This window comes from Sinocyclocheilus grahami, unplaced genomic scaffold (genome assembly GCF_001515645.1).
Source record: "Sinocyclocheilus grahami isolate Dianchi unplaced genomic scaffold, SAMN03320097.WGS_v1.1 scaffold1589.1, whole genome shotgun sequence".
NCBI lineage: Eukaryota > Metazoa > Chordata > Actinopteri > Cypriniformes > Cyprinidae > Sinocyclocheilus > Sinocyclocheilus grahami.
The window spans coordinates 25,519-32,333 of record NW_015506768.1 but is presented as its reverse complement, the minus strand read 5'-3'; positions in this window follow the sequence as shown (position 1 = coordinate 32,333).

Below are 6,815 nucleotides of genomic sequence, written 5' to 3'. Positions count from 1 at the left end.
TCCTAAATTGTGAGTTTAATATTTTATCTGATACATTAAGACATTTATGATGGGGATATGAAGATGTACTGCAACTAATATTCAACTACAAGTTGTAAATAAAACAGGATTTCTGAGTATGTTTTACAAGAGAACATGCTCAATTTACAAGCAATGTCTGAGTGAAAATTGTTGCAAACAAAATCCTACACAATTTTTTTTCAGTGTAAAGTCCATCTAATTCTTTAAAGTGGTAAAGATAAATAGATTTGCCATGGGAGTGAGGTAAGCAACCACTTATATGTGTTGGTTTTATTAAACAGGACAAGATTAACAAGCTTCTCCGAAACTTATCTAGAACAGAATAGTGGAAACACTATTTCCTTCTACTATTTGCTAATAGCATACCTTTGCCTTAAAAGGCACAAAAGTTTTTTTGTTTTTTTTTGGTGCCAATTTTGAATGCAGCTGCCCACATTGGCCACAAATGAAACTCTAAAAAAAACAACAAAAAAAAACACCCCTTTTGTCATCTCCTCATCTCTCTGAACAAACATCAATTCACGCATGCATTTTTCTGTACCCACACTGATGATATAATCATATTTTGCAAAATTGATGGCATTGGTTAATGAGCAACTCAACCCACCAGATAAGAACAATTCCATGAAGAAAATGAAAGCGAAGGTGTGCAAATTGTTATTTGAGATCTCCTTATCAGTCACTGCAGTGGAGGCTGGAGATCTTTATCAAATTATTATGTGCAATACTTCAAACTATCATGGAAACTATCATGGAACATGGCACCTCCTTTAAACCAGCATAATTAAAGGCCTGCTCTCTCATAATCGTTGAGCTTCTCTGTTTTTCCAGTGGTGTTATGGGGTCCCTAAAGGTAACAGTCAGAATCAAGGATTCTGAGCGCGCCATTTTTGAATCAACGGTACCCGCGAATGAAACTTGAGAGTAACGACAAATATGCTCTTAGTGGATGACTTACATTTCAGTGTCATAAAAAAGTGTTGCTTCAGAAGAGATTGTTCACAAGTTATATTGACTACTGAATTGTAGTCCTCTTTCATTGGATTGGAAGCTCCCTCAGGACATTTCTGTCAAATACCTGTTTTTTTAAGTGAATATTAATGGGTTGGCATGGCATAAAAGTAAGTAAATAATATCAGAATTGTTATTTGCTTGAACTATCCATTTAATGTATAGCAGCTTTTGTGTAACATTGTTTTCATTAGTGGAAACTGAATAGTTACCTTTCTTTCTTAAGGAGTTATATTTGTAAATGTAAACAGAGCATCAGATTAAGCTGGTCTTCCAGCCTGGTCATAGCTGGTTTGCAGGCTGGAGACCAGCTAAAACCAGCTGCTTCCATTTTAGACCAGCTAAGACCAGCCAACCAGCTTTGACTGGTTTTAGCTGTTTTTTTTTGTTTGTTTGTTAGTTTTTCAGCAGTGTTCACACCAACAACGATAACTATTATGATAAAGTTGTAATAATGGTTCTTATGTGAGAATAGGGAAGTTTACATCACATCTATAACGACACAGAAGAACAATATTGTTAAAATCCCTTTCAAAATGTCCCCCCCCCCCCAGCTGATCAACAATAAAAACAGCCAATGTGAATCCACCCAGGTTGAGTTTTTAAAGTGGCAGGCAACATAACTGCATCTCACGCTTATTATAAAGAACATTACTGTCCTTTGTCATGAACGCTAATATAGTTAATAATGTAGTTTTCATAGTTATAGTTCTTGGTGTGAATGTCCCTTTAGTCTCCTCCCACTCCTTCTACACCAATGAGAACACCCGAATACTGGTTGTTCACCGTAGCATTGAGGTTTTAAAGCTCTTGTAGTGGATATCGTTTTTGGGTTCACTGTATATTCTGTTATTTGCAAAGTTGCATACATTAATTTCGCCAAGTAACACAAATAATAATGAACTTACACTAAAATAGACATTCCACTTTCAGTTTACATCTGGTTTCTCTCAGGTTCTGGAAACACTTACTTGACGAAACCACATCTGAGAGAAGCAGCTTTTACGCCAACAACAGGCGTTGAACTTTTCACAAACAATATATACTTTGTGAATGTGTTTAGGCTAGGTTTTGTAAGTTAAATTTACAAATTTCATTTTTAAGTGCACAATGCCAACCGTTTGGTGTGTATTTGTTGGGGGGGGGGGCTTTGCTGGTAGATCGTTTAACAGTTACAGCTTTAATGCTCCAGTAATTTCCAGACTGGCTCCCCCCCCCACACACCTTTTGAAAGAAATGTCAAGTTTTGCATACTGTACGCAACGGTTCTCACAGCCACAAGAACATGGTGATGCACAATGAAACTGTACTACAATGACTGAAACCCCTCAGGGAACCCAAATAACCTTGAAGACGCCCTCTGCTCCTCTCCTCCTCTGATGTGTTTTTTTTTAAAGAAGGGTATCCCCACCACTAAGGTTACACATTTTAGATGTGCTTGCACTGGGGTCTGTCTATGTCTCTGTGTTATATGCTTTCATTGTGTTCAGTTTGGCTTAAATTTACAATGAACTATTCAAGGTGAAACAATTGAAGACCTGTTATCCTTCGCTAGCGGGTATTAAAGAACTCTGGCTTCACAAGCACAGTTTTGCTGTGCTGATGTATTTCCTATTGAGCATTTAGCCCCTGCTGGTAGATGCTGTAACTACACCATTGTGGGGATAACAGCCATATTTGTCCATTCAAAAGTAGCTTAGTATTCTGACTATTATTATTTTATTTATTTATTTTAAATTTTTTGTCAAACAACATATAAATTGCAAATGCATTTCTTTATTTTATAGTAGATGTTTGGCGAGTGTGACTTTTATATTTTTCCCTCTGCTGTGTTTGACGTCACAGCTCAGGATTGTCGACTTAAATAGTCGATAGGTGGCTTAAAGTTTACTCACATGGACTAAAAGTCACAAAACTCCAATACAGATTTTATTGGGTGAATGTATGTGTTGGGTTGGAGATTTTTTAAAGAAAATGTCCTTTGAACATAAAATAAGGATGCCTAATGTCATTCACCATCTATGTATTGCCCACAAAGATGATGTAATGGAAGCTGTAACCAGTACAGTTACTACAAAATTGCTAAAGGGGTCATATGATGCTGCTAAAAAGAACATTATTTTGTGTATTTAGTGTAATGAAATGTGTTTATGCGATTTAAGGTTAAAAAAACACATTATTTTCCACATACTGTACATTATTTTTTCTCTTCTATGCCCCGCCTTTCTGAAACGCGTCGATTTTTACAAAGCTCATCGGTCTGAAAAAGCAAGGTGTGTTGTGATTGGCCAGCTGTCCAGTGCGTTGTGATTGGCCGAATATCTCAAGCATGTGACGGAAATTTTACGCCCCTTACCATATTCGCGCCGTGTAAACATAAAACCATGTCTGCATTTGTGATCGGAGAAATAACAAACAACAAGCCCTACTCTACACTGCCCAAAAAACTCACTTTAAATATATAAAATACAAAAACTGGCATTGTAGTCTACTCTCCCAGGATCAGGAAACGGTCCTCCATAAAATTCGCTGGACACATCTGAATATTTGGGTTGAAGTGTTCTGGAACAGTGTTGTAAATACAACTTAACCACTGATTTCTAGTTGTGTCCATTTTTGGAAGGCCAAACAACATAGTTTCGCTTTCACAACGAAACACAGCGTCACACACAGTGGCCTACAGTGAGCAGAGGCTGGGGGATAAAGTGAGGAACGGCTGGAGGGCTAGAGTAAGCAGAGGCGGCGGATTCCACAAAGGAGCATCCGGAGGGCTTGCGTCAACCACATGTGACGACCCCGGACTGGACTCCGCTTCGTCCACGGTGAAATGCAAAATAATAAAGTTTCGCAAAAGAAAATAAAGTTTTGCAAACGAAAATAAAAGTATTGAGAAAAAATAAATGTGTTTTTTTGCAAACAAAAATAAAGAATTGCAAAATATAAATGAAACAGCACAAAAGCAATGATTTTGCAATACATATTTTCCATGGCCATATCTACTAATTTATTTGCAACGCTGCTGTTATTTTGCGTTTCAGTCAAGTTTGAGCTTGCGATACTGTTTTTCCCTTTGCGCTTTACGTTTCTGCGCATCTCGCTTTCTGGCACTGTTTTGACATGGGGGTGGAGTCAATGGATGGGGGCGTGTACAACAGGCCTGGGCATGCCTCCCTGGAAGGGATGTCATCGGCCCGAGATGCAGCTCACTGATCCAGGCACCATCGTTGAGCAGAGGCATGCGGGTGGATCGTTTCCTTTGATTCTCTTGCATTAAACATGCATGTTTTCATTTTATTAACTTTATTAACAAATGTATATGTGTATTAGCAGTGTTTGCTCAAGTTAAAGAAGTTGTTAACATGAACATCTTTTGTTTACTTCTCTCAATGTGCACACTTTTATAGCATTAAAATGTGTATTGTTTCATTTGTTTAACTAAATGTGTTTGTTTAAAATCTCTTAACCTGTGGGAGGACGCCAGCGCACAGAAGATTCTTTGTTTACATGAGTTCAGAGTTACTGCTAGTTTTAATGTTAAAGAATGCAATTAACTTCATAAACTAACTTACATCATTAAAAAGGTCTACGACTCAAGCTTCATATCGATCTCGACTTCGTTTTCATTTACATAACTCCTGGCATAAATTAAGAAATGACTGTAACTGTTAAATATTAAAAAAAATGAAGCTTGAGTCTTTTTGGTTTAGTTTTGTCATGGCCACGAGATATTAATTAGTGGGAATGTGATGTCGTGGCCATGAGATCCTATTGAGGGAACAACTTCTAGTTGATAGTATATGCTACCATATATTTTGCAAATACTGTAAACGCCTGACAAATATGCCAATAAAGTTTTGACTTTATGATTGCATTTACACCTGTATGTGACGATAAATTAGTGGTGTTTTCATTTACAAATGAAACTACGCAAATTATTCATTTATAATTCTAGTATTTATAATTATAGGGTTAGGGTATTTATAAGGTTATTGTTACATTCATCCTCTAAACTGCACTTCCAGTAAAAATTCCTGTCATATAGCATAATCAAAGCTTTATTGGCATGTCGGGCATTTACAGTATAGGCTATTATTTACAAAACTCTTCAAGGTTGCGTTTGCCAAAAGCATCGTAAGCCAAATGATGACAATGTTCTTCAATCGATTTAGACTTAAGATGCTTTTGGGAAACGCAGCCCTGAACCTTAAGTAAAGAGATCGAAATGAAGGTTAAAAAAAAAATCAAATACATAACGAATATAAAAATATTACCAATAATAATAATAATAACAATAAAATACATGGACTTACAAGACTTGTGGGATAGATAAAAAAAAATGATTGTAGGCCTATTTTATTTTATGTACTTTATTTAACATTTATTCATAATAAACTTTATTCGAATGTTGTCTACATCGTGTGCGACACAGTCTCGTAGCCTAGGACTATGGTTAACACTTAAACCCCCAGAGGTCGCTGTATACCTAAAAGCACCAGCGGGTAAAATTTACCCATACACATGACTACTGTTTTGATATGGCTAAAAAACCTATGTCACCGTATTATGCCACTGTCTTCACAATGTCTAGTCATAAAATGGTTATTTTTTAGTCATCAACTATGTTTTTGTCCTGTTGTTTTAAGTCCACGGCTATTTTTAAGCAGGTTACACTAATCACTTTTCTTAATGGTGAATATAAACCAGCTTGCAATGACAACGAGAATTACAAGGAAATAAATACATATTTGCGTGGTGTAATATTATCATAAAATGTTTTAAGATAACCCATGTCTTTAAAATTACTAAAATACCCTAAATAGACTATAATAAGCCATAATAATTCACCACACTGCATGTATGCACTAGGATGTATGATACAACGACAAATTAAATCACACAGTTTCACCTAATCAACTATTTATTTGCAATTATAATTTATCATTTGAATAAGAGAACAACACCAATAAACTTGGGGTAATCATAAAAATTGTTTTATTCATTACATCATAATTCTGATTTATTTTTTCAGGAATAAATAGCTAAGCAACACAGTAGAGAACAATAAACGACAAAAAAAATTTGAAAAACAAAAATGAATAATTAATCCAAAGTTTGAAACATTTTAATGCTATAAAAGTGTGCAGATTGAGAGAAGTAAACAGCAGATGTTCATGTTAACAACTTCTTTAACTTGAGCAAACACTGCTAATACACATATACATTTGTTAATAAAGTTAATACAACGAAAACATGCATGTTTAATGCTAGAGAATCAAAGGAAATGATCCACCCACATGCCTCTGCTCAATTATGGTGCCTGGATCAGTGAGCTGCGTCTCGGTCCGATGACGTCACTTCCAGGGAGGCATGCCCAGGCCTGTTGTACACGATGTGTACCATGGATATGGCCATGGAAAATATGTATTGCAAAATCATTGCTTTTGTGCTGTTTCATTTGTATTTTGCAATTCTTCATTTTTGTTTGCAAAAAACACATTTATTTTTTCTCAATACTTTTATTTTCATTTGCAAAACTTTATTATTTTGCATATATATGTGGCATTATATTGACTCCATAGATATCGTCCTCTTTTGGAAGGCCAAACAAAGTAGTTTCGCTTTCACAACTAAACACACAGCGCCTTCGCGACATGGCGGCGTCAACAATACTACAGCGAGAATAAAAGTTACGCCTTCTTTCTTTGCGTGAACATTTGGGCGGCGTTATGCAAATCTTCCCAGATAGTGACGTAGATATGTGGGGGCGTGTTAGAACGAGCCGT